The sequence below is a fragment of the Trichomycterus rosablanca genome, chromosome 6 (genome assembly GCF_030014385.1).
Source record: "Trichomycterus rosablanca isolate fTriRos1 chromosome 6, fTriRos1.hap1, whole genome shotgun sequence".
NCBI classification, from domain to species: Eukaryota; Metazoa; Chordata; class Actinopteri; order Siluriformes; family Trichomycteridae; genus Trichomycterus; species Trichomycterus rosablanca.
The window spans coordinates 4,460,518-4,485,000 of NC_085993.1; the positions used below are offsets into that span (position 1 = coordinate 4,460,518).

At 42.7% G+C, this 24,483-nt stretch overlaps 1 protein-coding gene across 8 annotated transcripts in view; it reads right to left on the reverse strand.

Annotated features, from left to right (window-relative positions):
* Positions 1–24,483, reverse strand: part of ptprfa (protein tyrosine phosphatase receptor type Fa) — a 266,847-nt gene that overhangs the window by 211,667 nt on the left and 30,697 nt on the right. Inside the window, exon 1 of one of the 8 annotated variants that reach the window (XM_062997296.1) lies at positions 7,316–7,386. The exons of the other annotated variants lie outside the window; for them this stretch is intronic. The gene's annotated coding sequence lies outside the window, so the exon portion shown is untranslated. Of the gene's footprint in view, positions 1–7,315; positions 7,387–24,483 lie in introns of those variants that run through there. 8 annotated transcript variants of the gene reach the window in all.

The window sequence follows — 24,483 nt, forward strand, 5'->3', positions numbered from 1 at the left end:
GGTTGGTGGACTGTTCTCAGTCCAGCAGTGACAGTGAGGTGTTTAAAAACTACAGCAGCGCTGCTGTGTCTGATCCACTCATACCAGCACAACACACACTAACACACCACCACCATGTCAGTGTCACTGCAGTGCTGAGAATGATCCACCACCCAAATAATACCTGCTCTGTAGTGGTCCTGTGAGGGTCCTGACCATTGAAGAACAGCATGAAAGGGCGCTAACAAAGCATGCAGAGAAACAGATGGACTCCAGTCAGTAATTGTAGAACCACAAAGTGCTTCTATATGGTAAGTGGAGCTGATAAAATGGAACAAGGAGGTGGTTTTAATATAATGGCTGATCAGTATATAATTGATTTATTACACCTGTTAGTAATTGTTGTGGCTGAAACACATGAATTCAGTAGTTTTGTCTTTATAGTGCCTCTCGTGTGACGTTTTGGTGTCCGGACAGACACGCTCGAGTGGAGCGGAGGTCGTAAATGACGTAAATTCACAAAGGTCCTACATACATCTAAGTTTGAGGTGAGTCAAAGGCAGCATTATTTCACTCTACCCCAAAAACACCGGGGGGTGGGGGTGGGGGGGGTGACCCTTCCTGCACAGAACGCCCACCCACCCATCGCAACACAGTAACACACTAACATCATTCGGCCCCTCATTCAGTCGTCCTCTTCCTCTGAATGGAAGTACCTGCGTGTGCGGAGAGGGGTGTGGGGACACGGGGGCGGGAGGGACGGGGGCGGGGCGGAGAGACGAATACAGAGAGAGAGCAATAAAGACAGAGGGACAGATAAACAGAGGGGACGAGTAAAGAGAGGGACGGGCTAAACGCTGGGTGCAGGTCTGCAGGATTAGACACACAAAGACATGCTTGAAAGACATAAGCCTCTCTGAAATGGAATCACTCCCCGGGGGCCGAGGGTCCCTTCCTGTACACACTACTGTTCACACACACACACACACACACACACAATGGCTTCTCACCGCCCCACTTTCAACGACCCACACAATTGTTGCTAAGAATTTGAGAGCACAAATACGGAATAAAGGAAATCCCCATTTGCTCCCATTCTTGTTTGTGACTTCTCTGTGCCCATATATATAGCGCTAGCTATAAATAGAGCTGAGACACAAGCATACCACAATAAAAGCATGTTGAAATGTAGCACTGACAGCCATTACTAAGCAAATATTGATCTCCAGAACGTTGATACTAACAGTCTGTCAGTATAAACTACATGGAACAGTTGTTGCTTTGTCAGGGTTACAAAGAAACCCTAAACAGTCACCCTTTCCTGAGAGGAAACTGGTCCAGATTTACATTTACGGCATTAAGCAAATGCAAACACAATTCAAGTGTTTGGGCCAGTGATAGGTCAGTGGTTAAGGTACTGGACTAGTAAACAGAAGGTTGCTGGTTCAAGCCCCACCACCACCAAGTTGCCACTGTTGGGTCCCTGAGCAAGGCCCTTAACCCTCAGTTGCTCATTGTGTAAGTCGCTTTGGATAAAAGCGTCTGCTAAATGCTGCAAATGTAAATGTAAAGTGATTGAGGATTAAGGGCCTTGCTCAGGGGCCCCGACAGTGGCAACTTGGTGGTGGTAGGGATTACTAATCCAGTAGTTTAACCGCTGAGCTACCGCTGGCAAGATTGTCAGATGCTACCTAAGAACCATCAAAATACAATCTGCTATGAATCCGAAGCAGCAGGATGGCGTGTATCACTGTCCACAGTCAATCAAGCTTTACAAACGCATGGGCTGATCACCACACGCCAGAAAGAGTTGTCAAGTCAAGTCAAGTCAACTTTATTTATATAGCGCTTTTTACAATAGACATAGTCTCAAAGCAACTTTACAAAATCCAGGACCAACAGATACAAAAACCCCTGTTGAGCAAGCCGAGGGCGACTGTGGCAAGGAAAAACTCCCTGAAAATTACAGGAAGAAACCTTGAGAGGAACCAGACTCAGCAGGGCCCATCCTTCTTGGGTGGCCTGGAGGATACTTCAAGTTTAGTTAAACACAACTTTAGTTGTGTGCTTAGATGGAAGAGATTCAGGTTGTTCAGCAACAAAAGCCATAAGTGTGTTAGAAGGACAAAACCCAACAACACTGCACCTACTGTAAAGCATGGTGGTGGTAGTGTTATGTTCTGCTACCAGTAGAATTAGTGGAATTAATAAATGAACACTTATGGTACTTCGCAATGATCAGATCTCGGACAAAGTGAATGACCGTCACAAGGGACAGTGGGAGCCTAGTGGGTAGAGCAATCGGAAATTTGTTGGGCCCTTGAGCAAGGCCCCTAACCCTGTCTGCTCCAGGAGTGCCGTACAACGACTGACCCCAAGCTCTGACCCCAGCTTCCAAACAAGTTGGGATATGCAGAAAAATAATATCATTGTACTGTACACGTGTACATGTATATATGACAAATAAAGGCGTCTTCTTTTTCATTATAATTTCCTGACCTCCTTATCAAAATATGTGGACTGTACCGTAAAGCAAGAAAACCAACAAATTATGTGGTCAAAGATCCAAAGTTGCAAGTTGCTGATGGTATCAAAAGCAGCTGATCAAGACGAGAAGAGCCGAGAGACACAAACAAATATTAGATGCCATGTTGCATCACGTCACTATGCCGTCTTTGCTTTGTGATGGTTGCCTGCATCAGCTTTCTACAGCACCCTTAGTAGACGAGCCCCTGATGATTCGATCCATCTCATGTAGTCAGTCCAGCTTATTTCTGGTCTTGAGTACTTCCACAAATTCTGTCATAACACTGCCCAAAGTATGCTGTACTTATATTTTTGGACCAGACATGGTCATATTTTTAGAAAACCCACCTAAAATATTTTTAGAAAACCCACCTAACTAATCTTTTATTGTTATTGCTGTTATAATTATAATACATACCTAACTAATCCCATTTTTATTCATATGCTTATTGTTTGTTATTGCTATTATGTATGTAGTACTATGTACACAGATATAATTCCATATATGTAAATAACTATAGTTATAACTACATATTCATATTAATCATAGACATATGTTTACTGATATTCTCTGTTTTCTTTGCACAATGCTACTATTTGCACTTCTGGTAGATGCTAACTGCATTTCGCTGCCTTGTACCTGTACTGAGCAATGACAATAAAGTAGAATCTGTCTGTCTGTCTGTCTGTCTGTCTGTCTGTCACAAGACATACATTAATCAAGGTTCTTGGGTGCTGCAGCACTCGTGAGTTCGAATCTCAGCTCTGCTACCAGCAGGCTGGGCGCCTACACGGACAAAGATTGACCCGTCCATGGGTGGTCCTGCCAAAGGGGATTATTTTATGACCTCTGCTGGCTGATCGATGACACTGCACATAGACGAGGAATAACAGGGATCAGTGCATGACTCATTTTACCTTTACATTTTCGGGATTTTAGCAGACGCCTTTATCCAAAGCGACTTACAGTAGTGTTACAGTATACAGTCTGAGCAATTGAGGGTTAAGGGCCTTGCTCAAGGGCCCAACGGTGGAAAGCTGGTACATTTAGGGCTTGAACCAGTAACCTTCCAATTACTAGTCCTGTACCTTAACCTCTGAGCTACCCCTGGTGGCGGGCGCCCCATCACACACACAAAGTCCGCTGTACTTATATTTTTGGACCAGACATGGTTATATTTTTAGGAAACCTACAAGAAGCACTCGCGAGTTCGAATCTCAGCTCTGCTACCAGCAGGCTGGGCGCCTACACGGACAATGAATGGCCCGTCCTTAAGTAAGACTGCCAGAGGAGATTCCTCATAACTGCTGCAGTTATGACCTCTGATGGCTGATCGATGCTGCTGCACAGAGACGAGGGATAACGGGTATCAGTGCGCGACTCGGCATTTAGCAGACGCCTTTATACAAAGCGACTTACAGTACTGTACTGACTAAACAGTCTGAGCAATTGAGGGTTAAGGGCCTTGCTCAAGGGCCCAACAGTGGAAAGCTGGCATATTTAGGGCTTGAACCAGTAACCTTCCAATTACTAGTCCTGTACCTTAACCGCTAGGCTACAACTGCCCTACGTGAGACTCTCCTTACGTGAGACTGAGCCCCATATGAACTCGTCTAGTGCAGGGGAAAATAATCGGTCGTTCCTGCACACTTGTGGAAGGAAGCGTGTGTTAGTCACGGCTCTCCTCGGTCAGTCATGGAGGTCAGGAAGCGAAACGCGATCAGGTAATTGGATACGACTACTTTGGAAGGAAAATCGGCAGGAAAAAAATGAGCTCTAAGTTTGTGTTCTGATTATCCAGTCAGAGAAAAAGAAGCTGTATGACTATCATAGCATGTGTGTGTAGAACAAAAAATAAAGAGTCTGTTATAAATAGCGAGTATTATAATAATCCAACAGCAACTGTGTGTGTGTGTGTGTGTGTGTGTGTGTGTAAGGAACAGGTTGTTGACTTAAGAACCAAAAAGTAAACCTAAAGCACAAAAGGCGCCAGCGATGACTGATGTGGAGGCACCGACGGTTGACTCGCTCCTTCACCCTCCTCTCACACTTCATTCCAGCCACAATAAAACAACACGAAAGAGAATCAGAATGGAAAGAAATGCATCTGTGTGTAGAAGAATGTACAACTAGTGTTAAATAAAAGTGTAACAAGCTGTCGGTACGATGATAACGCTCACAAACACGCAAATATAAAACCGCACTGCTATTGCAGCCAAAAATTAAAATAGAAACAAGAAAATCGACTCCAGATGTGATGGAGAAAACACCAGCGCTCTGGGGAAGTCATTTCATAGTGACAAAAAAAGTAATTACGCACCTTTAACTGTCTGAATATTATCTGAAATTACGGGGTAGCAGGAGTGCACGGCTTAAAAAGTGCCAAGATAAAAATCCAGCACAAAGAGAAAGGGGATTAAAAAAGCGAATCCACAAAGGAGTCTAAAAAACGCATTATTATTTTAACCAAAAATATTAGCAGGTAAAGAATCAACACTGCTGAACAAAAGACCACCAGTGTCCTTCTGAGTCTATCTATTTCCTTGGCTGCTCCTGTTAGGGGTCGCCAGCGGATCGTGACACGACCCTCCCTATTTATCCGGGCTCGGGACCGGCACTAGAATGCACTGGTTTATGCATCCTAGCGGCCAGGTGCCTATAGGACAATTCAGTGTCTCCAATTAGCCTGGCTGCATGTTTTGGTGGAGAATAAAGAACCTGAACCAGTATGAACCCTCCAGCTAAGTCATGTCAGAAACTATAAAACATCCAAAATGATTTTAATCACAAGCTGTGTGTGTGTGTGTGTGTGTGTGTGTGTGTGTGTGTGTGTGTGTGTGTTAACAGATTAAACATTCAGCATGAATGTAAGCTTGATAAGGTTGATAAGGTTGTCGATCTGCAGCCAAAAACTGAACAAGAAACAAAAAGTCTGATGTGAATTTAAACCCATAAAGAATAAGAGCAGAAACGTCGCAGTAAAATCAGCAGCAGCTTTTAACAGTCATGAAGGTAAACGTGTAAGAGAAGATTTAATACTGTAAAGTATAAAGTCATAAACTGACTGTGTGACAAAAATAAATCAATATTTTCTTTTAATAAATCAGCTTTTTAAATCCACAATCCAGAAAAGTTCAGCAACAATAAAGAATCGCTCCACAGACTAAACAGAAAGAATTCAAAAGTAATAAAAAGAAAAGAGTTGAACTGTGTGCTGCACTGTGAGGGGCTGGAAAACATCAATTTAAAAATAAATCAGCTCCAGATTAAATTAATATTTACTTAAAAACAAACTGGAGAAAATGATACTGTGAAAGAAAATAAAGAGCAAATAAAAAGACTGAGATTAGTGAGACAAATCTGTAAGTAACAAATAAATATTTGCACTAAACCTGGCAGTCGGTCTAAAGTTAATTCATAAATATAGAAATAAATACACAAAAATAGAAATAATTTCATTAAAATAGAAATGAACTTAGAACTTTAGAAATAAATCCATAAAAATGGAAATAAATTCATTGAAAATGGAAATAAATTCATTAAAAAAAAAAAATCCATGAACTTAGAAATGAAATCATTAATTCAGAAATAAATCCATAAAAATGGAAATAAATTCATTAAAAAGAAAGGAATTCATGAACTTAGAAATAAAACTATAAATTTAGAAATAAATCCATAAAAATGGAAATAAATTCATTAAAAAAGAAATAAATCCATAAAATTATAAATTCATCCATAAAAATGGAAATAAATTCATGAACTTAGAAATAAAACCATAAATTTTAAGATGAATCCATAAAAATGGAAAAAAACTCATTAACTTAGAAATAAAACCATAAATTTAGAAATAAATCCATAAAAATGAAAACAAAAATTCATGAATTTAAAAATAAAACAATACATTTAAAGATGAATCCATAAAAATGAAAATAAATTCATTACCTTAGAAATAAAACCATAAATTTAGAAATCCATAAAAAATGAAATAAATTAATTAAAAGAAATAAATTAATTAAAAGAAATAAATTAATTAAAAAAGAAAAAAATCCATAAAAATGGAAAAAATCAATCATGAACATAGAAATTAAACCATTAATGTAGAAATGAATCCATAAAAAAGAAATAAATTCATTAAAAGAAATAAATTTATTATAAAAGAAATAAATTCATAAACTTAGAAATAAATCCTTAAATTTAGAAATAAATTAATGAAAAAAAACAGCAGCTAATAAATTGTTAGAAAACAATAAAAAATGTCAGAAGCTTCAACCAGATTTTTCTTTAAAGTAGCAACAAAACAAAAAAAAAACATAAAGGAAAAAATAAAGAGCTGAACTGTGCTGGAGATCAGACGTGAGTTTGAGAACTTACCATGTGAAGGAGAAAAACATGAAGAAATGATTTTATTATTTAAGATCAAATCCAGAAATCCATCAGTGTGAAAGATTTAAAACAAAACTCTGATAATCCAGCAAAAACCAAGAATAAAATCCAGAACTGATGGAGAGTAAAAACTCCAGGTGGTCTCAGTCCGAACGCACCGATCTAATCCACCTGCCTGATACACTGAGCGTGTGTGTGTGTGTAAGAGAGAAAGTGTGTCTCGAGGGAGAGGCGTGGGCTTTGGGAGCCCGGGAACAGTGCACACACACACACACACACACACACACACACACACACACACACACACACACACACACACACACACACACACACACACACACAGAAGTGTTGAATTACAGCAGGCCCCAGAGGGGCCGGATTTACCCAGCTCAGCCAATCAGAGCGCAGTGCGGTGTGGCTTCATACCTGAACAGGTAGGTCTGAGTGAAGGTTCGAGTGGTTCAGTGTTACTGAGGTGAAGGTTCCTGTGAGACGAGCAGACAGGCTGGCAGCAGCGCCGCCACTATAAAGATAAAAAGAGATCAAACACCCACTGACTCCTGACTTGCCCCTTCCCCCCTTTTATCTCCCTGCACCACCACCAACTCTCACAGACTTAACCCCCCCCCCCCCCCCCCCAATTACCTTTCAAGTCTGATTTCACCCCAAAAAAATCTGATTTGCCCAAGATTATATTTAAAAATTCAAATTGAATATAAAAAGTCTGATTTTGACCCAGTTTACATTTTAAAATTCTGATTTAGTCCCAAATTGCATTTCAAAAGTCAAATTTTGCCCCAAATGACATTTTAAAACTTTGATTTTGCCCTAATTCACATTTTAAAATTTTGATTTTGCCCTAAATTTTATCTGAAGCCTGATTTTGCTCCAATTTACATTTAAAAGTCTGACTTTGACCCAAATTACATTTTAAAAGTCAGATTTTGCCCCAAATCTCATTGTAAAAGTCTAATCTTGCCCCAAATGAGGTCTGATTTTGCCCCAAATTTTATCTAAAAAGTCTCATTTTGCCCCAGTTTAAATTTTAAAAGTCTGATTTTGTCTTAAATCTCATTGTAAAAGATTTAGCCCTAAATTAGGTCCAATTTTGCCCCAAATGTAATCTAAAGTCTGATTACACTTCAAAAGTCTGATTCTGCCCCAAATTTGCTATAAAAAGTCTGATTTTGCCCCAGGTTAAATTTTTAAAGTCTGATTTGCCCCAATTTACATTTTAAAAGTCTGAGTTTGCCCCAAATCTCATTGTAAAAGTCTAATATTGCCCTAAATTAGGATGGAACTATTATTGATGATGGAACTATTTAACGTGAAGTGGTTCGGTGTCAGTAAGGACTCAAGTGCTGCACATGTGGATCAGAGCGTAATTGATCTCCTTACAGTTGAACTCTGCTGTACTGCTTCTGCTCTTACACACCACACTTGTCAGTCTATCACACCCAGGCGGGTGGTGGGGGGTTGAGGTAGCCAATCCACCTTTTGCACGTCTTGGCATATTGGGGGAAGCCAGAGTATTAGGAGAAAAATCAGAAAGTGGTGTGAAACATCAGACCGTCTTGCAGCACAGACATTAAAAATGTGTTCTGCTCACTACTGAATTCCAAACTGCTGCTGAAAGCAATGCCACCAGAAAAGTCTTTAATCAGAAGCTTCTGGAGCACACACATGATTGATATGTATAACATGCACTGAGTAAAAGGTTGAAATGGACTAAAGCACAGCCCCACTGGACTCTAGAGCACTGAATAAAACTGAGCTATTTGGACATCTATCAGGATTGATAGTGTGAGATGTGAAGTGTGGTGGAGGTAAAATGATAATCTTGGGCTGTTTTGGAAATCTTAGTGCTGGCTACCTGGGCAACAGTTTAGGGAATACCCTTTCCTGTTTTAACACAAAGAGAGCTTCAGGAAAATGCTTCAAAAACGTTTTCGGTGGGGTCTGGGTTCAATCATTTGGGTAATTAGGTAACCTCTCATCTTCAAAACCCAAGCAGAAGGTAGATTGGCGTTTATGTTACGCACTGATCCAGGCAGCGAGGACCCACCACAGCCCTGATCAGGATGAAACGGTTCATGGTGTCGAGAGGACGAATGTTTAGTGTTGAGTAACTCGACTACGATGCACCTCAAACCATTCCAGCACGACGGTGAGCCGGGCGTCTTCATGCTCTAGCAGGGTGTGTGCGTGTGCGTGTGTGTGTGTGTGTGTGTGTGTGTGTAATGAGAGAAATGAAAATGTTTTGCCGTGTCCCATGCAGGCGTGATGACACACACCCACAGCAAATTATCCCAATCAGAGATCTAAACAGGGGGCTCACACACGGGGGATGAATTTAAACGACAAATTATCTGAAATAATAAGACTTGTACGGCAACACACACACACACACGCTCACACACACACACACACACACGCTCACACACACACACACACGCTCACACACACACGCTCACACACACACACGCTCACACACACACTCACACACGAAACGATAATACAGCAAAGAAAGTTAATGAACAAAACTCAACTTTGAAAAACACACTTCATATACACTGCCTTTTAAACATCTGTGTGTGTGTGTGTGTGTGTGTGTGTGTGTGTATTCTTTTATTTCATAACCCTGGTCAGGATCTTGGTGGGGATCACTGGGCACAATGCAGTAACACCCCTGACAGGATGCTAATCCTTGGTTAACAGCCCCCCCTCTTAAACACAGCCAGTCTTGTCTGTATGTAGATGCCCGACCGGCTGATAGCAAAGCTTGGAATTTAAACCCTGTACTGTACACTGAGTGAGCTGTTACACGATATACAACAACCAACGCTTTAAAAACACTGAAATAACACTTAATATTAAAAACTCTTATCATTAAAATATTATTAACATAAAATTAATAGACACTACTGAAGCAGGCGAGATCACACGTCTAGGTGTGTTGCAGAGCGCTAGATGTGAAGTGTGGTGGAGGTAGAATAATAATCTAAGGCTGTTTTTGATGGTTTGTCCTTCTAGTTTCACTAATGATGAATTAAATCTTCATGCTGCAGGCCTTGTGGCAACCTGGGCAACAGATTAGGGAATACACTTTCCTGTTTCAGCACCAAGTAAGCTTCAGGAAAGTGCTTCAAAAACATTGCAGTATGGGTCCTGAAGATCTGGGTTCAATCCTTTTGCTAATCAGGTAACCTTCTGTCTTTAGAAAGCAAGCAGAAGGTAGATTGGCTGAAATAACACTCAATATTAATAACTCTAAATATTGTGTTATTAATATTTAGTTTTACATCGATCAGGCATAACATGTGTCAGAGTAACATCCACATGGATGGCAGGACCCAAGGTTTCCCAGGAGAACATTGCCCATCCTTCGCTCCCCACGTGCATCAGTGAGCCTTGGTCAACCATGACCCTGTCGCCGGTTTACCACTGTTCCATCCTTGGACCACTTTTGATAGATACTGACCACTGCAGACCGGGAACACCCCACAAGAGCTGCAGTTTTGGAGATGCTCTGACCCAGTCGTCTAGCCATCACAGTTTCGCTCAGATCCTCACGTTCGCCCATTTTTCCTGCTTCTAACATCAACTTTGAGGATAAAATGTTCACTTGCTGCCTAATATAATATATCCCACCTACTAGCAGGTGCCGTGATGAAGAGATAATCAGTGTTATTCACTTCACCTGTCAGTGCTATATAATGTTATGTTATGTATAATGTTATGCCTGGTCAGTGTATTTTATAGTGTTGATTGTTGTATTGAGTGTTTTAGTTAGTCGATTGTAGAATTTTATCCCAAGAGTAAAAGCTCACTCAGTGTAGCACCAGCGCTAACAGATTAGCTTTAATCAGGGCTCATTTTTATACACAGTGTTTAGAGGAGTTGCCAAAAATGAAAGTTAGAGTCATTTACTGTCTGGCAAAAGTGAGCAGTAAAGCTCCATCATTGTTAAAGAAGAGCTTTAAATTGTACGTGTCGAGCTACGTCTTTAATTACGAGGGTGAGAAGCTTAACTGTTCCCCAGATTCACCAACATCACATCATCATCATTAGCTACTACAAGCACGTTATTATAAACACTGACCACAAATTTCACTCATGTGGTCGAGCTTTGCTCAGCTTTATTTACACGTATAACTAAAACACTCAACACAACAACCAACACTACAAGTACACTGAAATCAAACTAAATGTAAATAACACCAAATGTTAATGTCAAAAACAGTCATGGACAATTTTGTATCTTCAGTTTACCTCACTTGCACGTCTTTGGATTGTGGGAAGAAAACCGGAGCTTCCGGAGGAAACCCACGCAGACACAGGGAGAACATGCAAACTCCACACAGAAAGGACCCAGACTGCTCCACCAGGGAATCGAACCCAGGACCATCTTGCTGTGAGGTGACAGTGCTACCCACTGATCAAGAGGCGTGTCCCAATACTTTTGGCTATACAGGGGTGTATCCCAGTATTTTTGGCTATACAGGGGTGTGTCCCAGTACTTTTGGCTACATAGGGGTGTGTCCCAGTACTTTTGGCTACACAGGGGTGTGTCCCAGTATTTTGGCTACACAGGGGTGTGTCCCAGTATTTTTGGCTATAGAAGGGTGTGTGTTCGAATCCCGGCTCTGCCATGCAGTCACCATTGGGCCCTTGTCCCAATACTTTTGTCCACACCGTGTACCTCACTTTAACTGGTCTGGGCGGCTCTGTGTTGAGATGAGATTTTGGGAGGTTGGTGAACGTCCCTCTTGTTGAAGCTCAGCACTCACACTGCTGTAGGTGATCGGCTGTGTCTCATTTCCAGAGCTGCTCGACTCTCAGCTCTCTGGGACCCCTGGCGGGGCGCATGTCCGAACCTGCGGCGCTGCACACACTCTGTGGGGTGAGACACACCGTGGAGAGAGACGAAGGGATGGGGGCGCACTGATGGAGCCGGTCGTCATGCTGGCGACCACTCGTGTGTGTGTGTGTGTGTGTGTGTGTGTGTGCGTGTGTGCGTGTGTGTGTGTGTGCGGGGCCCACCCTGAGCGTGTGAGTAAGTGTTCCGCTATTATAGGTGAGGTGTGATGGGAGGAACACCAGAGGAACACCAGAGGAACACCAGATCCTGGAACAGTGGGAAGATAATAAACAGACCTCCGGACACACAATGGATTCTGGGAAGATGGAATACGGGCTGCGTTTCAAAAACATTCACTCAAAGTATAAATGAGACAGATCCAAAAGTATTAGTGCATTAAGAAATAATGGATTAGATCATCTTACATCGTCTATAATAGAGCGTTTACATTCATTCATTGTCTGTTTTACAGCTGCTTTATCCTGGTCAGGGTCTCGGTGGGTCAGATTCATTTGGGAAAACACAGGAAACACCCCGACACACACACACACACACACACACACACACACACACACACACACACACACACACAAACAGTAGCTCCACTTAACCTGACTGCATGCCTTTGGCCTGTCTGAGGAAACCAGAGCTCCCATTGAAAATCCACGTGAACACGGGGAGAACATGCAAACTCCACACAGAAAGGACCCTGGCCGCCCAGCTGGGGAATCGAACCCAGGACCTTCCTGCTGTGAGGCGACAGCGCCACCTACTGCGCCACCGTTCCACACAGTGTATTTACAGTAAAATGTAAACCTGACATCTGGGACAGTCTTAGCCTAATGGGAAGAGCTGTGTGTTACCAACTAGAAGGTTGTGTGTTCTAATCCCGGCTCTGCCATGCAGCCAGTGTTGGGCCCTAAGAAAGGCCCTTAAGCCTCCAGGCTCCTGGGGCGCTGTACAATGGCTGGGATGCCACACAGCCCCATGGTCCTTGGAAGTGGGTTTTTACCTCGTTTGTGTCCGTGAGGAGTTTGGTATGTTCTCATAAGTGGGTTGGTTGGTACAGCAGTGTGGCACCATTCTCCTTGATCCTGAGTTCAATCCTCACCAGGTTATACTGGCTGTGAGGAGTTTGGTATGTTCTCATAAGTGGGTTGGTTGGTACAGCAGTGTGGCACCATTCTCCTTGATCCTGAGTTCGATCCTCACTAGGTTATACTGGCTGTGTGGAGTTTGGTATGTTCTCATATCAGTGTGGCACCATTCTCCTTGATCCTGAGTTCGATCCTCACCAGGTTATACTGGCTGTGTGGAGTTTGGTATGTTCTCATAAGTGGGTTGGTTGGTACAGCTGTGTGGCACCATTCTTCTCGGTCCCAAATTCAATCCTCACCAGGTTATACTGGCTGTTTGGAGTTTGGTATGTTCTCATAAGTGGGTTGGTTAGTACAGTGATGTGGCACCATTCTCCTTAGTCCAGAGTTCGATCCTCACTAGGTTATACTGGCTGTGTGGAGTTTGGTATGTTCTCATATCAGTGTGGCACCATTCTCCTTGGTCCTGAGTTCAATCCTCACCAGGTTATACTGGCTGTGAGGAGTTTGGTATGTTCTCATAAGTGGGTTGGTTGGTACAGCTGTGTGGCACCATTCTCCTTGATCCTGAGTTCGATCCTCACCAGGTTATACTGGCTGTGTGGAGTTTGGTATGTTCTCATATCAGTGTGGCACCATTCTCCTTGATCCGGAGTTCGATCCTCACCAGGTTATACTGGCTGTGTGGAGTTTGGTATGTTCTCATATCAGTGTGGCACCATTCTCCTTGGTCCTGAGTTCAATCCTCACCAGGTTATACTGGCTGTATGGAGTTTGGTATGTTCTCATAAGTGGGTTGGTTAAGACAGCGGTGTGGCACCATTCTCCTCGGTCCTGAGTTTGATCCTTACCAGGTTATTCCTGCTGTATGGAGTTTGGTATGTTCTCATAAGTGGGTTTTGGTTAGTAGTGGTGTGGCACCATTCTCCTTGGTCCTGAGCTCGATCGTTGTGTTGTTGTGTTTTAAAGTGCCACTTCTACATTCCTGCTTTGTGCCCGGTGTTTTCAGGTGGCGCCGGACTCACCACGACCCTGACCAGAATGAAGCTGTTTGTAAAAAAAAGAAAGACTGAATAAAGGATTGCGAGCAGGCGTGGAGGCGTAACAACATGGGCGTGGCTTTATTCTGCAGGCTGAACCAGATACCATCAGACGCCCGTGTTCACGCCCGGTTTGATCTCCATCACATACCATCCCACAGAGCGGGCATCAGTGTGGGGGTACATGCCACATTACACCACGATCCAGCTGATAACACCACAACAGACGAGCCCTGAGGGTTCATGCGTCTCCCTCGGGTCGAACGTGGGTCACGATTTAGCGCTGTGCAGCTGTCTGTGAGGAGTTTGGCATGTTCTCACCATATCAGGGTGGGTTCGCTGTGGGTACTTTGGTTCCCTTCATGCATTTAAAAAATGTGCTTTAAATAAATTACAAGCTCTTAGTTGCACTCAGGTTTGGCACCGAGTTTTAGTCCTGTTCTGCACCCATCACTGCGCCCAGTGATTCCAGGGAAAGCGGACCAGGGACCTTGACCAGGATAAAGCGCTTATGAAACACAGAAATTAAATAAATGAAGGAACGATCAATGTTTATGTGATTGTAAGGAAGTAAATCTCGTACGGTAAGTGGCGCACCTTGGGTACCGCAGCCCCATCTGAGCACCCAGTGATTCCAGGGAAGGTGGACCAGGGACCCTGACCAGGATAAAACGCTAATAAAACACAAAAATGAAATTAATGAACGAACAAACAATCGATGTTTATGTGAATGTAAGCAAGTGAATCTTGTATGGTACGCGGGTATGGTAAGTGGCACCTTGGGTACCGCAGCCCCATCTGAGCGCCCAGTGATTCCAGGGAAAGCGGACCAGGGACCCTGACCAGGATAAAGCGCTAATGAAACACAAGAATGAAATAAATGAGCGTCAATCTATTTTTACGTGAATGTAAGGAAGTAAATATCGTACGGTAAGTGGCGCACCTTGGGTACCGCAGCCCCATCTGAGCGCCCAGTGATTTCAGGGAAGGTGGACCAGGGACCCTGACCAGGATAAAGCACTAATGAAACATGAACATGAAATAAACAAACAAATGATAGATTTCTGTGTGAATGCTAGGAAGTAAATCTTGTATGGTAAGTGGAGCACCTTGGGTACCGCGGACCCCTCAGAGTGCCCAGTGATTACAGGGAAGGCAGACCAGGGACCCTGACCAGGATAAAGCATTAATGAAACATAAACATGAAATAAATGAACGAACGTTCAATGTTTATGTGAATTTAAGGGAGTAAATCTTGTGTGGTAAGTGGTGCCCCTTGGGTTCCGCAGCCCCGTCTGAGCGCCCAGTGATTCCAGAGGAAGCAGACCAGGGACCCTGACCAGGATAAAGCGCTAATGAAACACAAGAATGAAATAAATGAACAAACGATCAATGTCTATGTTAATGTAAAGAAGTAAATCTCGGATGGTAAGTGCCGCACCTTGGGTACCACCACCCTGTCTGAGCACCCAGTGATTCCTGGGGACGCGGAACAGGGACCCTGACCAGAATAAAGCTCTAATGAAACACAAAAATTTAAAAAATGATCAAACTATCAATGTTTATGTTAATATAAGGAAGTAAATCTCGTATGGAATGCGCGTATGGTAAAGTAGCACACCTTGGGTACCGCGGACCCCTCTGAGTGCCTAGTGATTCCCAGGGGAAGCGGACCAGGGTCCCTGACCAGGATAAGGCGCTGATGAAACGCAGAAATAGAATAAATGATTGAACGATCGGTTTTTGTGTGAATGTAAGGAAGTAAATCTTACATGGTATGCGCGTATGGTAAGTGGCGAACCTTGGGTACCGCAGCCCCGTCTGAGCGCCCAGTGATTCCAGGGAAGGCAGACCAGGGACCCTGACCAGGATAAAGCACTACTCGATATGGTTGCGCATTGTGCGTGTGGCGATATCGTATCACACCCCGGTAATTAACGACACTCTTTACTGACTTCATTAGCATGGATTACGACATCCATCAGGGAGACGGAAGGATCCATTAGCACAGCGGCCGAAAGATTAGCATGGCGGTGTCCTCCGTATGGACAAAAGTATTGGGACATTACTTTAATTCTTTTTTAATTTTCAGAGGTAATAAACTGCTTTTAACTTTGAAACAACAGTTTAGGGAAGGTCCTTTCCTGTTCCAGCATGACTGTACTCCAGTATTCTGCAGTGAGTCCTGACCTCACACCACTGAACAGCTTTGGAATGAACTGGAACATCAACTGTGGCTTTCTTGACCAACATCAGTGCCCAGCCATACTGTATATATGGTCTTTGGACTGAAAGGGCACAAATTCCCACAGGCATACTTCAGAAGAGTGGCTGTTCTTTAATTTACACTTATTGCCTAATAAAAGAGGGCGGTGCCACCATATTAACGCCCATGTTTTGGAACGGGGTGTCCAACAAGCTTATGATAAGGTGTCCGGATACTTTTGGCCATATAATATACACTAAATGCTCATGGTTTTTGACCACCCTGATACTGATTATTCTTCACACTGTTCAGGATGTATTCCGTCCACATGCTCCGTGTTTCCTGGGATGAGGGGGTATCCCGGACCCCCTGCGACCCTGACCAGAACAAAGCCAGTACACCATCACTACAAGTTCTGCACAGTCCTGAATCTGTAATAACCACTGATTCATAGAGGTTTATAATAATCTGGCATGAGGAGGGTACTGCCAAGGACACACACACACACACACACTGAGCTGAAATTAAGAGCAGATGGTGCGAGATTGGATTTGATGACCATCATCCCGACATCATCTTACATTTCAGATCTGTAATCAAACGCTTCAGATGATTCACACGAAGTGGAAACGATGACTCCAGATTCTTCACCAGCAACAACACCCAAAAAACTCATTTTCATTTCATTTTCATCCAGATCGTTAAACAAAACCTGATGTTACACAAACAAACCTGATTAAAAAACAATAGAACAAATTCGTTAAGGCTGGCACGGTGGTGCAGTGGGTGGCGCTGTCGCCTCACAGTAAGAAGGGCCTGGGTTCTGTTCCCTGGCTGGGTGACCAGGTTCCCTTCTGTGTGGAGTTTGCATGTACTCCCTTTGTCCATGTGGGTTTCCTCCGGGTTTTCTGGTTTCCTCCCACAAGTCCAAACGCATCCAGTCAGACCAATGGGATCTACTACAAACTGCCCTGTGATTGACTGGCAACCTGTCCGGTGTGTTTCCTACCTTTCACCCAATAAATCAGACCCACCGTAACCCTGACCAGGATAAAGCAGTGGTAAACTGGACAATGAATGAATGAATGAATGAAACACTCTCACTCACTCACTTTCTAAACCGCTTATCCTAATCAGGGTCACAGGGGGTGCTGGAGCCTATACCAGGTCTCATTAGGCAAACGGAAACAACCTGGAGAGGGTGTCAGTGCATCGCAGGGCAGACACACACACACACACACACACACACATTAAAGGGCAATTTTGTATCTCCAGTTCACCTCACTGCACATCTTTGTACTGTGGGAGGAAACCAACACAGACACGGGGAGAACATGCAAACTCCACACAGAAAGGACTCTGACCGCTCCACCTGGAAATCAAACCCAGGACCTTCTTGCTGTTAGGTGACAGTGCTACCCACCGAGCCATGGTGCCGCCCATGAATAAATCTATAGGAACAAAGTTGGCCAACACACAGGTCACGGTCATTCAGGGTCACGGAGGGTCCAATTAAGCGAAAGGTAAGAAGCACTCTGGACAGGCCATTACAGGGCAAACACACACATCTAGGAAAGCCACACAGACATAGGGAGAACATTTGTTTAAATTATCCACAGGAACACTATGCTGCACTGTACTGCACTGTGACACGTGTGTAGTAGCTCAGGGTTTTAAAAAAAATAGGGTTGCAGAGAAGAATAATAATAATTAAATAAACTTGTACGTGAACACCCCCTTGTGGAGGCTTTATGTTAAATCTTTTATAGAGAGAGTAAGATGCATTGTTTGTGTTGCCTGGGTCACGTAAAAAATCATGGACAAAATGTGGGTCACATCTTTTCACCATTTTATCGTTGGTGAAACGTTGTAGTTCTACAATTACTGACTGTAGTCCATCTGTTTCTCTGCATGCTTTGTTAGCCCCCTTTCATGCTGTTCTTCAATGGTCAGGACCCCAACAGGACCACCACAGAGCAGGTGTTATTTAGGTGGTGGATCATTCTCAGCACTGCAGTGACACTGACATGGTGGTGGTGTGTTAGTGTGTGTTGTGCTGGTATGAGTGGATCAGACACAGCAGCGCTGCTGGAGTTTTTAAATACCGTGTCCACTCACTGTCTACTTTATTAGACACTCCTACCTACAGTAGCTGTAAAGATGTAAAGTCAGAGACGATCGCTCATCTACTGCTGCTGTTTGAGTTGGTCAACTTCTAGACCTTCATCAGTGGTCACAGGACGCTGCCCATGGGGCGCTGTTGGCTGGATATATATTTGGTTGGTGGACTATTCTCAGTCCAGCAGTGACAGTGAGGTGATTAAAAACTCCAGCAGCGCTGCTGTGTCTGATCCACTCATACCAGCACAACACACACTAACACCCCACCACCATGTCAGTGTCACTGCAGTGCTGAGAATCATCCACCACCTAAATAACACCTGCTCTGTGGTGGTCCTGACCATTGAAGAACAGCATGAAAGGGGGCTAACAAAGTATGTAGAGAAACAGATGGACTACAGTCAGTAATTGTAGAACTACAAAGTGCTTCTATATGGTAAGAGATATACTGTATATATATACAGTGTATCACAATAGTGAGTACACCCCTCACATTTCTGCAAATATTTCATTATATCTTTTCATGGGACAACACTATAGACATGAAACTTGGATATAACTTAGAGTAGTCAGTGTACAACTTGAATAGCAGTGTAGATTTACTGTCTTCTGAAAATAACTCAACACACAGCCATTAATGTCTAAATAGCTGGCAACATAAGTGAGTACACCCCACAGTGAACATGTCCAAATTGTGCCCAAAGTGTCAATATTTTGTGTGACCACCATTATTATCCAGCACTGCCTTAACCCTCCTGGGCATGGAATTCACCAGAGCTGCACAGGTTGCTACTGGAATCCTCTTCCACTCCTCCATGATGACATCACGGAGCTGGTGGATGTTAGACACCTTGAACTCCTCCACCTTCCACTTGAGGATGCGCCACAGGTGCTCAATTGGGTTTAGTCCATCACCTTTACCTTCAGCTTCCTCAGCAAGGCAGTTGTCATCTTGGAGGTTGTTTTTGGGGTCGTTATCCTGTTGGAAAACTGCCATGAGGCCCAGTTTTTGAAGGGAGGGGATCATGCTCTGTTTCAGAATGTCACAGTACATGTTGAAATTCATGTTTCCCTCACTGAACTGCAGCTCCCCAGTGCCAGCAACACTCATGCAGCCCAAGACCATGATGCTACCACCACCATGCTTGACTGTAGGCAAGATACAGTTGTCTTGGTACTTCTCACCAGGGCGCCGCCACACATGCTGGACACCATCTGAGCCAAACAAGTTTATCTTGGTCTCGTCAGACCACAGGGCATTCCAGTAATCCATGTTCTTGGACTGCTTGTTTTCAGCAAACTGTTTGCTGGCTTTCTTGTGCATCAGCTTCCTTCTGGGATGACGACCATGCAGACCGAGTTGATGCAGTGTGCGGCGTATGGTCTGAGCACTGACAGGCTGACCTCCCACGTCTTTAACCTCTGCAGCAATGCTGGCAGCACTCATGTGTCTATTTTTTAAAGCCAACCTCTGGATATGATGCCGAACACGTGGACTCAACTTCTTTGGTCGACCCTGGCGAAGCCTGTTCCGAGTGGAACCTGTCCTGGAAAACCGCTGTATGACCTTGGCCACCATGCTGTAGCTCAGTTTCAGGGTGTTAGCAATCTTCTTATAGCCCAGGCCATCTTTGTGGAGAGCAACAATTCTATTTCTCACATCCTCAGAGAGTTCTTTGCCATGAGGTGCCATGTTGAATATCCAGTGGCCAGTATGAGAGAATTGTACCCAAAACACCAAATTTAACAGCCCTGCTCCCCATTTACACCTGGGACCTTGACACATGACACCAGGGAGGGACAACGACACATTTGGGCACAATTTGGACATGTTCACTGTGGGGTGTACTCACTTATGTTGCCAGCCATTTAGACATTAATGGCTGTGTGTTGAGTTATTTTCAGAAGACAGTAAATCTACACTGCTATACAAGCTGTACACTGACTACTCTAAGTTATATCCAAGTTTCATGTCTATAGTGTTGTCCCATGAAAAGATATAATGAAATATTTGCAGAAATGTGAGGGGTGTACTCACTTTTGTGATACACTGTATATATACAGTGTATCACAAAAGTGAGTACACCCCTCACATTTCTGCAGATATTTAAGTATATCTTTTCATGGGACAACACTGACAAAATGACACTTTGACACAATGAAAAGTAGTCTGTGTGCAGCTTATATAACAGTGTAAATTTATTCTTCCCTCAAAATAACTCAATATACAGCCATTAATGTCTAAACCACCGGCAACAAAAGTGAGTACACCCCTAAGAGACTACACCCCTAAATGTCCAAATTGAGCACTGCTTGTCATTTTCCCTCCAAAATATCATGTGATTTGTTAGTGTTACTAGGTCTCAGGTGTGCATAGGGAGCAGGTGTGTTCAATTTAGTAGTACAGCTCTCACACTCTCTCATACTGGTCACTGAAAGTTCCAACATGGCACCTCATGGCAAAGAACTCTCTGAGGATCTTAAAAGACGAATTGTTGCGCTACATGAAGATGGCCAAGGCTACAAGAAGATTGCCAACACCCTGAAACTGAGCTGCAGCACAGTGGCCAAGATCATCCAGCGTTTTAAAAGAGCAGGGTCCACTCAGAACAGACCTCGCGTTGGTCGTCCAAAGAAGCTGAGTGCACGTGCTCAGCGTCACATCCAACTGCTGTCTTTGAAAGATAGGCGCAGGAGTGCTGTCAGCATTGCTGCAGAGATTGAAAAGGTGGGGGGTCAGCCTGTCAGTGCTCAGACCATACGCCGCACACTACATCAAATTGGTCTGCATGGCCGTCACCCCAGAAGGAAGCCTCTTCTGAAGTCTCTACACGAGAAAGCCCGCAAACAGTTTGCTGAAGACATGTCAACAAAGGACATGGATTACTGGAACCATGTCCTATGGTCTGATGAGACCAAGATTAATTTGTTTGGTTCAGATGGTCTCAAGCATGTGTGGCGGCAATCAGGTGAGGAGTACAAAGATAAGTGTGTCATGCCTACAGTCAAGCATGGTGGTGGGAATGCCATGGTCTGGGGCTGCATGAGTGCAGCAGGTGTTGGGGAGTTACATTTCATTGAGGGACACATGAACTCCAATATGTACTGTGAAATACTGAAGCAGAGCATGATCCCCTCCCTCCGGAAACTGGGTCGCAGGGCAGTGTTCCAGCATGATAATGACCCCAAACACACCTCTAAGACGACCACTGCTTTATTGAAGAGGCTGAGGGTAAAGGTGATGGACTGGCCAAGCATGTCTCCAGACCTAAACCCAATAGAACATCTTTGGGGCATCCTCAAGCGGAAGGTGGAGGAGCGCAAAGTCTCGAATATCCGCCAGCTCCGTGATGTCGTCACGGAGGAGTGGAAAAGCATTCCAGTGGCAACCTGTGAAGCTCTGGTAAACTCCATGCCCAGGAGAGTTAAGGCAGTTTTGGGAAATAATGGTGGCCACACAAAATATTGACACTTCAGGAACTTTCACTAAGGGGTGTACTCACTTTTGTTGCCGGTGGTTTAGACATTAATGGCTGTATATTGAGTTATTTTGAGGGAAGAATAAATTTACACTGTTATATAAGCTGCACACAGACTACTTTTAATTGTGTCAAAGTGTCATTTTGTCAGTGTTGTCCCATGAAAAGATATACTTAAATATCTGCAGAAATGTGAGGGGTGTACTCACTTTTGTGATACACTGTATATGACACTGAGGAGTTTGAGCTCTTTCATCAGCGTGATATCAGACGTCATGTTTCCTATCATGGAAGTGTTCAGCGCTAGCAGAGCGGGGCGTGTTCATCACCACACAGCACGCTCACTCAAACAGATGGAGAACAGGAGGAACGCTTCAACCCAGCCCAGCAATTTGCTTCAGTAAACACACGCTGATAGATGTATGTACACACACACACACACACACACACTGTGGTTTGCCTGGCTAAATCATGTAAATGTCCACACATTTACATACACACACGAGTCTACTACGAGTCTCCTTCGCCTATTTTATACTCGTACACGCCATCACGCCTCTGTAACTGAGACTAGAAATACAAATTTCACCAAATTCTGATAACGAGCGTCGTTAGTCAGCAGTTAAACCAGAACACAGCGGCTTTAACGGCTCATTAAGATAATGAACGCATCACTGACTCTCACATAAACGCAGCTTTAGCCTTTTAAAAATCAACGCCAGGACTAGTTCAGCATTTATTATAATTATTGAAACTGAGCGTCGTCAGTGGCTAGCGGTTCATTACAGCTAAATCTGCTAATCAAGACGCGGCTGATGTCTCAAAGTTTCATTAATGAATCTCAGAACGACGTTTCACTCACAGCTCCGTATGTGCAGAGCTTAATGCTTTTAGCACGGCACCGCTTCTGGGGAACGCGTGCTTGGCACGGGCGCTGAAGGGGCGTCGAAATTCTGCTGGTTCAGATTCCATCAGAGCGGCGGTGCTGAGGTGTGAGGGATCTGCAGCTCGGCTTCTAATTTAATTATCAACCATCAGCTGCTGGGAATCGATTTTAACCACGTTTTTTATCCCACAACAAACTTCTTTATCTGTAATCGCTAATCAATGCAGCATTAGCATTCCTGAGCGGGACTGTCCACGCACTTAAAAAAAAAAAAAAACAGTCCGACCTGCTACAGCGTCTTCAAGGGCTCAGTGAAAGCTTTATCCAGGAGGATACAGAAGATCCCAGAAAGACTGAACATGTTCTGGCCGTAGCTTGGGTCAGTGTTCAGGACTTAAAAATACAAGAGAAACCAGACGACTAGCTAAAAAAAAGAGAGACTAGCACTCAGAAAAACACAAAGCAACAGAATGTTTACCTTAAGAAAATTTTTTATTTTTATGCTTTCCGTTTTACATGTAGAAGAATTTACTTTTTATGCTTTTTTTTACACTATACTTTTTACCCTTTTTACCATTTACAAGAATTTACTTCTTACACTTTTCACGCATTTTTTTCCCATTAAGTTTACAAGAATGTACTTTTTACACTTTTGTTTACGCTTTTTACTTTTTACGTTTAGGGGAATTAACTTTTTATGCTTTTTTTACGCTTTTTACTTTTTATGTTTACGGGAATTTACTTTTTACGCTTTTCTTTACGCTTTTTACGTTTACAAGAATGTACTTTTTACACTTTTGTTTACGCTTTTTACTTTTTACGTTTAGGGGAATTTACTTTTTATGCTTTTTTATGCTTTTTACTTTTTATGTTTACGGAATTAACTTTTTACGCTTTTCTTTACGCCTTTTACGTTTACAAGAATTTACTTTTTAGATTTTTGTTTACACTTTTTACTTTTTACGTTTAAGGGAATTTACATTTTATGCTTTTCTTTATGCTTTTTACTTTTATGCTTTTTTACGCTTTTTACTTTTTATGTTTACGGGAATTTACTGTTTTCGCTTTTCCTTATGCTTTTTACTTTTTACATTTACAAGAATTTACTTTACGCTTTTCTTTGCACTTTTTACTTTTTGTTTACGAAAATGTACTTTTTATGATTTTCTTCCAGCTTTTTAATTTTTACATTTATGAGAATGTACTTTTTCCGCTTTTCTTTCCGCTTTTACCTTTTATGTTTACGAGAATTGACTTTTTACGCTTTTCTTTACACTTTTACTTTTTATGCTTTTATTCATGCTTTTTACACTTTCATTAATTTTTAAGTACATTTTTACATTTTTTAATACTTTTTATGCTTTTCTTTACACTTTTTACTTTTGACATTTACAAGAATTGACTTTTCACACTTTTATTTACACTTTTTTTTTTTTTGTTGCTTTTTACGTTTACGAGAATGTAACATGATCTGAAGTGGAGGTGTCCAAATTCCAGCTGTGTGTCTAATTTAAAGCAGTTCTGTAAAAAAAAAAAAAGTGAAGCTAAAATGTCTTCAGTGTCAAATATTAAATTACAGAAAGTGTTCTATATTGTAATTTTTTTACAGAAAATGTTTTATTTATTTTTTTACAGAAAGTGTTTTTCAGTTTCTGCTGTAAGAAGTTCTGAAGTTGAGGAGAGAGAAACGACTCTCTGTAAATAAATAAAAAGATCTTTTATATAGTGTTCTGATGTTTTGTATCTTTTGTTCATTAATGTGAAATCACTGGGTGTGACAGATTTTGTAGTAACTGCTGTAATCAGGAGCTGCTGATCAGTTTTCCGCACCATCGTACCTGAGTGGGAGTGAAATGTTCATTACGTTTTACTCTTCAGAGTACATTTTATTTTTAAACGACTTT